This window comes from Rhinopithecus bieti, unplaced genomic scaffold (genome assembly GCF_001698545.2).
Source record: "Rhinopithecus bieti isolate Rb0 unplaced genomic scaffold, ASM169854v2 scaffold_15814, whole genome shotgun sequence".
NCBI classification, from domain to species: domain Eukaryota; kingdom Metazoa; phylum Chordata; class Mammalia; order Primates; family Cercopithecidae; genus Rhinopithecus; species Rhinopithecus bieti.
Genome location: NW_016808380.1, coordinates 296,403 through 305,809, shown reverse-complemented (window position 1 = coordinate 305,809; position 9,407 = coordinate 296,403). Strand labels below are relative to the sequence as shown.

Here is a 9,407-nt window from a genome sequence, read left to right as displayed (position 1 = left end):
CGCCTGGCTAGTTTTTTTTTTTGTATTTTTTAGTAGAGACGGGGTTTCACCAGGTTAGCCAGGATGGTCTTGATCTCCTGACCTTGTGATCCACCCATCTCGGCCTCCCAAAGTGCTGGGATTACAGGCTTGAGCCACCGCGCCCGGCCTCAACATTCTTAAAGAAAAGAATTTTCAACCCAGAATTTCATATCCAGCCAAACTAAGCTTCATAAGCAAAAGAGAAATAAAACCATTTACAGACAAGCAAATGCTGAGAGATTTGCCACCAGGCTGGCCTTACAAGAGCTTCTGAGGGAAGCACTAAACATAGAAAGGAACAAACAGTACCAGCCACTGCAAAACCTACCAAATTGTAAAGACTTTTGATGCTATGAAGAAACTGCATCAACAAATGGGCAAAATAAACAGATAGCATAATAACAGCAGGATCAAATTCACACATAACAATATTAACCTTAAATGTAAATGGGCTAAATGCTCCAATTAAAAGACACAGACTTACAACGTGGATAAAGAGTCAAGACCCATCAGTGTGCTGTATTCAGGAACTTCATTTCATGTGCAAAGACACACATAGGCTCCAAATAAAAGAATGGAGGAAATTTTACCAACCAAATGGAAAGCAGAAAATAAGCAGGGGTTGCAATCCTAGTCTCTGATAAAACAGACTTTAAACCAACAAAGATCAAAAGAGACAAAGAACACCATTACATAATGGTAAAGGGATCAATGCAACAAGAAGAGCTAACTATCCTAAATATATATGCACCCAATACAAGCGCACACAGATTCATAAAGCAAGTTATTGGAGACTACAAAGAGATGCAGACTGCTACACAATGATAGTGGGAGATTTTAACACCCCACTGTCAATTTTAGAGAGATCAATGAGACAGAAAATTAACAAGGATACCCAGGACTTGAACTCAGCTCTGGAACAAGTAGACCTAATAGACATCTACAGAACTCTCCACCCCAAATCAATGGGATATACATTATTCTCAACACCGCATCACACTTATTCTAAAATTGACCACATAATTGGAAATAAAACACTCCTCAGCAAATGCAAAATAATGAAAAGCATAACAAACAGTCTCTCAGACCATAGTGCAATCAAGTTAGAACTCGGTATTAAGAAATTCACTCAAAACTGCACAACTACATGAAAACTGAACAATCTGATCCTGAATGACTACTGGGTAAATAACAAAATGAAGGCAGAAATGAAGATGTTCTTTGAAACCAATGAGAACAAAGACACAGTGTACCAGAATCTCTGGGACACATTTAAAGCAGTGTGTAGAGGGAAATATATAGCACCAAATGCCCACAAGAGAAAGCTGGAAAGATCTAAAATGGACATGCTAGCATCACAATTAAAAGAACTAGAAAAGCAAGAGCAAACAAATTCAAAAGCTAGCATAAGACAAGAAATAACTAAGATCAGAGCAGAACTGAAGGAGATAGAGACATGAAAAACGCTTCAAAAAACCAATGAATCTGGGAGCTGTTTATTTGAAAAGATCAACAAAGTAGATAGACCACTAGCCAGACTAATAAAGAAGAAAAGAGAGAAGAATCATATNAGCCACCGCGCCCGGCCTCAACATTCTTAAAGAAAAGAATTTTCAACCCAGAATTTCACATCCAGCCAAACTAAGCTTCATAAGCAAAAGAGAAATAAAACCATTTACAGACAAGCAAATGCTGAGAGATTTGCCACCAGGCTGGCCTTACAAGAGCTTCTGAGGGAAGCACTAAACATAGAAAGGAACAAACAGTACCAGCCACTGCAAAAACCTACCAAATTGTAAAGACTTTTGATGCTATGAAGAAACTGCATCAACAAATGGGCAAAATAAACAGATAGCATAATAACAGCAGGATCAAATTCACACATAACAATATTAACCTTAAATGTAAATGGGCTAAATGCTCCAATTAAAAGACACAGACTTACAACGTGGATAAAGAGTCAAGACCCATCAGTGTGCTGTATTCAGGAACTTCATTTCATGTGCAAAGACACACATAGGCTCCAAATAAAAGAATGGAGGAAATTTTACCAACCAAATGGAAAGCAGAAAATAAGCAGGGGTTGCAATCCTAGTCTCTGATAAAACAGACTTTAAACCAACAAAGATCAAAAGAGACAAAGAACACCATTACATAATGGTAAAGGGATCAATGCAACAAGAAGAGCTAACTATCCTAAATATATATGCACCCAATACAAGCGCACACAGATTCATAAAGCAAGTTATTGGAGACTACAAAGAGATGCAGACTGCTACACAATGATAGTGGGAGATTTTAACACCCCACTGTCAATTTTAGAGAGATCAATGAGACAGAAAATTAACAAGGATACCCAGGACTTGAACTCAGCTCTGGAACAAGTAGACCTAATAGACATCTACAGAACTCTCCACCCCAAATCAATGGGATATACATTATTCTCAACACCGCATCACACTTATTCTAAAATTGACCACATAATTGGAAATAAAACACTCCTCAGCAAATGCAAAATAATGAAAAGCATAACAAACAGTCTCTCAGACCATAGTGCAATCAAGTTAGAACTCGGTATTAAGAAATTCACTCAAAACTGCACAACTACATGAAAACTGAACAATCTGATCCTGAATGACTACTGGGTAAATAACAAAATGAAGGCAGAAATGAAGATGTTCTTTGAAACCAATGAGAACAAAGACACAGTGTACCAGAATCTCTGGGACACATTTAAAGCAGTGTGTAGAGGGAAATATATAGCACCAAATGCCCACAAGAGAAAGCTGGAAAGATCTAAAATGGACATGCTAGCATCACAATTAAAAGAACTAGAAAAGCAAGAGCAAACAAATTCAAAAGCTAGCATAAGACAAGAAATAACTAAGATCAGAGCAGAACTGAAGGAGATAGAGACATGAAAACGCTTCAAAAAACCAATGAATCTGGGAGCTGTTTATTTGAAAAGATCAACAAAGTAGATAGACCACTAGCCAGACTAATAAAGAAGAAAAGAGAGAAGAATCATATAGATGCAATAAAAAATGATAAAGGGGATATCACCACCGATCCGACAGAAATACAAACTGCCATCAGAGAATACTATAAACACCTCTATGCAAATAAACTAGAAAATCTAGAAGAAATGGATAAATTCCTGGACACTTACACCCTCCCAAGATTAAACCAGGAAGAAGTCAAATCCCTGAATAGACCAAAAACAAGTTCTGAAATTGAGGCAGCAATTAATTGCCTACCAACCGAAAAAAGTCCAGGACCAGATGTATTTACAGCAGAATTCTACCAGAGGTACAAAGAGGAGCTGGTACCATTCCTTCTGAAATGATTCCAAAAAATAGAAAAAGAGGGACTTCTCCCTGACCTATTTTTATGAGGCCAGCATCATCCTGATACCAGAACCTAACAGAGAGACAACAAAAAAAGAAAATTTCAGACCAATATCCCTGAAGAACATCTATGCAAAAATCCCCAATAAAATACTGGCATACCCAATCCAGCAGCACATCAAAAAGTTTATCCACCACGATCAACTCGGCTTCATCCCTGGGATGCAAGGCTTGTTCAACATATGCAAATCAATGAATGTAATCCATCACATAAAGAGAACCAATGACAAAAATCATGACTATATGACTATCTCAATAGATGCAGAAAAGGCCTTCAACAAAATTCAACAGCACTTCATGCTAAAAACTCTTAATAAAACTTGATATTGATGGAACATATCTCAAAATAATAAGAGATATTTATGACAAACCCACAGCCAATATCATACGGAATGGGCAATACCTGGAAGCATTCCCTTTGAAAATTGGCACAAGACAAGGATGCCCTCCCTCACCACTCCTATCCAACATAGTATTGGAAGTTCCGGCCAGGGCGATCAGGCAAGAGAAAGAAATAGAGTATTCAGTTAAGAAAAGAGGAAGTCAAATTGTCTGCAGATGACATGATTGAAAACCCCATTGTCTCAGCCCAAACCTCCTTAAGCTGATGAGCAACTTCAGCAAAGTCTCAGGATACAAAATCATTGTGCAAAAATCACAGGTTTTCCTATATATCCCTAACAGACAAACAGAGAGCCAAATAATGAGTGAACTCCCATTCACAATTACTACAAAGAGAGTAAAATACCTAGGAATACAACTTACAAGGGATGTGAAGAACCTCTTCAAGGAGAACTACAAACCACTGCTCAAGGAAACAAGAGAGGATACAAACAAGTGGAAAAGCATACCATGCTCATGGATAGGAAGAATCAATATCATGGAAATGGCCACACTGCTGAAAGTAATTTTTATTTTCAATCCTGTCCCCATCAAGCTACCATTGACTTCTTCACAGAATTGGAAAAAAACTACTTTAAATATCATATGGAACCAAAAAAGAGCCCACATGGCCAAGACAATCCTAAGCAAAAAGAACAAAGCTGGAGGCATCACACTACCTCACTTCAAACGATAATACAAGGCCACAGTAACCCAAAACAGCATTGTACTGGTACCAAAACAGATACATAGACCAATGGAATAGAACAGAGGCCTCAGAAATTATACCATACATCTACAACCATCTGATTTTTTTACAAACCTGACAAAAACAAGTAAAAGTAAAGGATTCCCTATTTAATAAATGGTGTTGGGAAAACTGGCTAGCAATAGGCATAAAATTGAAACTGGATCCCTTCCTTACACCTTATACAGAAATTAACTCAAGATGGATTAAAGAGTAAAAGCTATAAAAACCCTAGAAGAAAACCTGGCAATACCATTCAGGACATAGGCATGGGCAAAGGCTTCATGACTAAAATACCAAAAGCAATGGCAACAAAAGCCAAAATAGACAAATGGGATCTAATTAAGCTAAAGAGCTTCTGCACAGCAAAGAAGCTATCATCAGAGTGAACAAGCAACCTACAGAATGGGAGAAAAATTTTGCAATCCATCCGTTGGACAAATGGCTAATATTCAGAATCTAAAAGGAACTTAAACAAATTTACAAGAAAAAAACAAACAACCCCATCAAAAAGTGGGTAAAGGATATGAACAGACATTTCTCAAAAGAAGACATTTATGCAGCCAACAAACAAGCAAACAAACAAAAAGTTTATCATCACTGGTCATTAGAGAAATACCAATCAAAACCACAGTGAGATACCATCTTACGCCAGTTAGAACGGTGATCATTAAAAATTCAGGAAACAATAGATGTTGGAGAGGATGTGGAGAAATAGGAGTTCTTTTACACTGTTGGTGGGAGTGTAAATTAGTTCAACCATTGTGGAAAACAGTGTGGTAACTCCTCAAGGATCTAGAACTAGAAATACCATTTGACCCAGCAATTTCATTACTGGGTATATACCCAAAGGATTATAAATCATTCTATTATAAAGACAGATGCACACATATGTTTGTTGCAGCACTGTTCACAATAGCAGACTTGGAACCAACCCAAATGCCCATCAGTGATAGACTNAGACAAACAGAGAGCCAAATAATGAGTGAACTCCCATTCACAATTACTACAAAGAGAGTAAAATACCTAGGAATACAACTTACAAGGGATGTGAAGAACCTCTTCAAGGAGAACTACAAACCACTGCTCAAGGAAACAAGAGAGGATACAAACAAGTGGAAAAGCATACCATGCTCATGGATAGGAAGAATCAATATCATGGAAATGGCCACACTGCTGAAAGTAATTTTTATTTTCAATCCTGTCCCCATCAAGCTACCATTGACTTCTTCACAGAATTGGAAAAAAACTACTTTAAATATCATATGGAACCAAAAAAGAGCCCACATGGCCAAGACAATCCTAAGCAAAAGAACAAAGCTGGAGGCATCACACTACCTCACTTCAAACGATAATACAAGGCCACAGTAACCCAAAACAGCATTGTACTGGTACCAAAACAGATACATAGACCAATGGAATAGAACAGAGGCCTCAGAAATTATACCATACATCTACAACCATCTGATTTTTTTACAAACCTGACAAAACAAGTAAAAGTAAAGGATTCCCTATTTAATAAATGGTGTTGGGAAAACTGGCTAGCAATAGGCATAAAATTGAAACTGGATCCCTTCCTTACACCTTATACAGAAATTAACTCAAGATGGATTAAAGAGTAAAAGCTATAAAACCCTAGAAGAAAACCTGGCAATACCATTCAGGACATAGGCATGGGCAAAGGCTTCATGACTAAAATACCAAAAGCAATGGCAACAAAAGCCAAAATAGACAAATGGGATCTAATTAAGCTAAAGAGCTTCTGCACAGCAAAGAAGCTATCATCAGAGTGAACAAGCAACCTACAGAATGGGAGAAAATTTTGCAATCCATCCGTTGGACAAATGGCTAATATTCAGAATCTAAAAGGAACTTAAACAAATTTACAAGAAAAAAACAAACAACCCCATCAAAAGTGGGTAAAGGATATGAACAGACATTTCTCAAAAGAAGACATTTATGCAGCCAACAAACAAGCAAACAAACAAAAGTTTATCATCACTGGTCATTAGAGAAATACCAATCAAAACCACAGTGAGATACCATCTTACGCCAGTTAGAACGGTGATCATTAAAATTCAGGAAACAATAGATGTTGGAGAGGATGTGGAGAAATAGGAGTTCTTTTACACTGTTGGTGGGAGTGTAAATTAGTTCAACCATTGTGGAAAACAGTGTGGTAACTCCTCAAGGATCTAGAACTAGAAATACCATTTGACCCAGCAATTTCATTACTGGGTATATACCCAAAGGATTATAAATCATTCTATTATAAAGACAGATGCACACATATGTTTGTTGCAGCACTGTTCACAATAGCAGACTTGGAACCAACCCAAATGCCCATCAGTGATAGACTGGATAAAGAAAATGTGGTACATTTACACCATGGAATACTATGCAGCCATAAAAAAGGATGAGTTCATGTCCTTTGCAGGGATGTGGATGACACTGGAAACCATCATTCTCAGCAAATATCACAAGAACAGAAAACCAAATACCACATGTTCTCACTCATAAGTGGGATTGAACAATGAGAACACATGGACACATCACACTGGGGCCTGTCAGGGCGTGGTGGGATAAGGGAGGGATAGCATTAGGAGAAATACCTAATATAGTGATGGGTTGATGGGTGCAGCAAACCACCATGGCACATGTATACCTATGTAACAAACCTGCATGTTCTTCACATGTACTCCAGAACTTAAAGTAAAATTCAAAAAAAAAAAAAAATGAAGAAACAAAAAATTGGAATATATATAACTAGTAAGAAGGTTAAATCTGTAAGAAAGAATTTGCCAATAAAGAAAAGTCCTGAACCTAATTGCATCACTGGTGAGTTCTATCACACATTTGAAGAAATAACGCCAGTCCTCAAACTTTTCCAAAAGATTGAAGAGGAGGGACACCAACTCAAACTGCGAGTCTACACCTACACTGATACTAATGCCAAACAAAGACACTACAAGTAAAGAAAACATCAGAACAATATCATTTATAATCAGTGATGTAAAAATCTTCAAAGTAATAAACAAACCAAATTCAGCAGCATATTAAAAAGGGTTATACATCATGATCAAAAAACATTTATTTCCGAAATGTAAGGATGGTTCAGCATACGAAAATCCATCAATGTAGTATACCACATTTAGAGTGAAAGAAAAGAAAAAAAAACACATAATCATCCCAATTTATGCAGAAAAAGCATTTGACAAAATCCAACACACTTTTATGATAAGAACACCTAACAAACTAGGAATAAACGGGAAATACCTCTACATAATAAAAGTAATATGTTAATAAACCACAGCAAACATGAAACTCAATGGTGAAAAAAAGAACAATTCCTAAGATCTAGAGCAAGGCAAGGATGACTGCTTTTGCTACTTCTATTCAATATAAGTAGCCAGAACAGACAAGAAAAAGAAATAAAAGACATTTGAATTAGAAAGGAGGAAGTAACATTATCTTTGTTCACAGATGATGTGATCGTATATGTAGAAGACACTAAAGATTACACAAAAGTATGTTAAAATAAATGAAATCAGCAAAGTAGTAGATACAAAGTCAATAGGCAAATACCAATTGTATTTCTATACGCTAACAATGAACAATCTGAAAAGGAAATTAAAGGAACAATTCCATTCACAATAGCATCAAAAAGAAACAAACTTAGAAATCAACATAACCAAGGAGGTGAAAGACTTATGCAATGAACACTATAAAACATTGCCGAAAGAAACTAAAGAAGACACACATAAAGGGAAACATATCTTATATTCATGAACTGGAGGAGTCAATAGTGCTAAGGTGCCAATGTTACCCAAAGTGATCTACATATTCAATATAATCCCTATCAAAAACTCAATGATGTTTTTTATAGAAATAAAAAAAAAAAACCATCATAAAATTCGCATGCAATCACCAGGGACCGTGAATAGCCAAAACAATATTAAAAACAGGAGCAAAGCTGGAAGACTCACACTTCCTGATTTCAAAACTTATTACAAAGATACTGTAATCAAAACAGTGTGATACTGGTACAAAGACAGACATATAGACCAATGAAATGCAGTAAACAACCCAGAAATACATCCTCACATATATGATCAAATTACAATTATTTGAAAAAAATTATACTTATGGTATAAAACATATTTTGAAATATGTACATATCGTGGAATTGCTAAATCAAGTTAGTTAACATATATCTCAACTCACCAATAATTTTTGTGTGTGTGTGGTGAGAAAACTTAAAGTCTACTCTCTTAGCCAAATAATTTTTGACAAGGGTGCCTAGACCATTCAATGGGGGAAAGAAAGGTCTTTTCAACAAATGGTGCTGGAAAACTTGATATCCATTGCAAAATAATGAATCTGGAATTTTAATACTATGTACAAAAATAAACTCAAATCGATCAAAGATCTAAATGTAAAACCTGAAACTACAAATACCTTAGAAGTATAGACCCATGACATTGGCTTTGGAAATGAATTATTAAATATGACATTGAAGGAACAGGCAAGAGCAACCACAAAAATAGACAAATTGGACTTTATAAAAATTGGAAAAAGTTACATCAAAAGACACTATCAACAGAGTGAAAAGGCAATCCACAGAATGGGAGGAAATAGTTACAAATAATATATCTTATGAAGAAGTAGTATCCAGAATATAATAAGGAACTCCTATAACTCAACAACGAAAAAACAAATAATCCGATTAAAATATGAGCTAAGAAATTGAATAGACATTTCTCCAAAGAGTATATACAAATGACTTAACAAGCACATGAAAAGATGCTCAACATTACTGATCATGAGGAAAATGCAAATCTAAGCTACAA

At 36.1% G+C, this 9,407-nt stretch overlaps 1 protein-coding gene across 1 annotated transcript in view; it reads right to left on the bottom strand.

The window, feature by feature from the left end:
• Positions 1-9,407, bottom strand: part of ZBBX (zinc finger B-box domain containing) — a 148,934-nt gene that overhangs the window by 48,848 nt on the left and 90,679 nt on the right. The gene's annotated exons all lie outside the window — the stretch shown is intronic.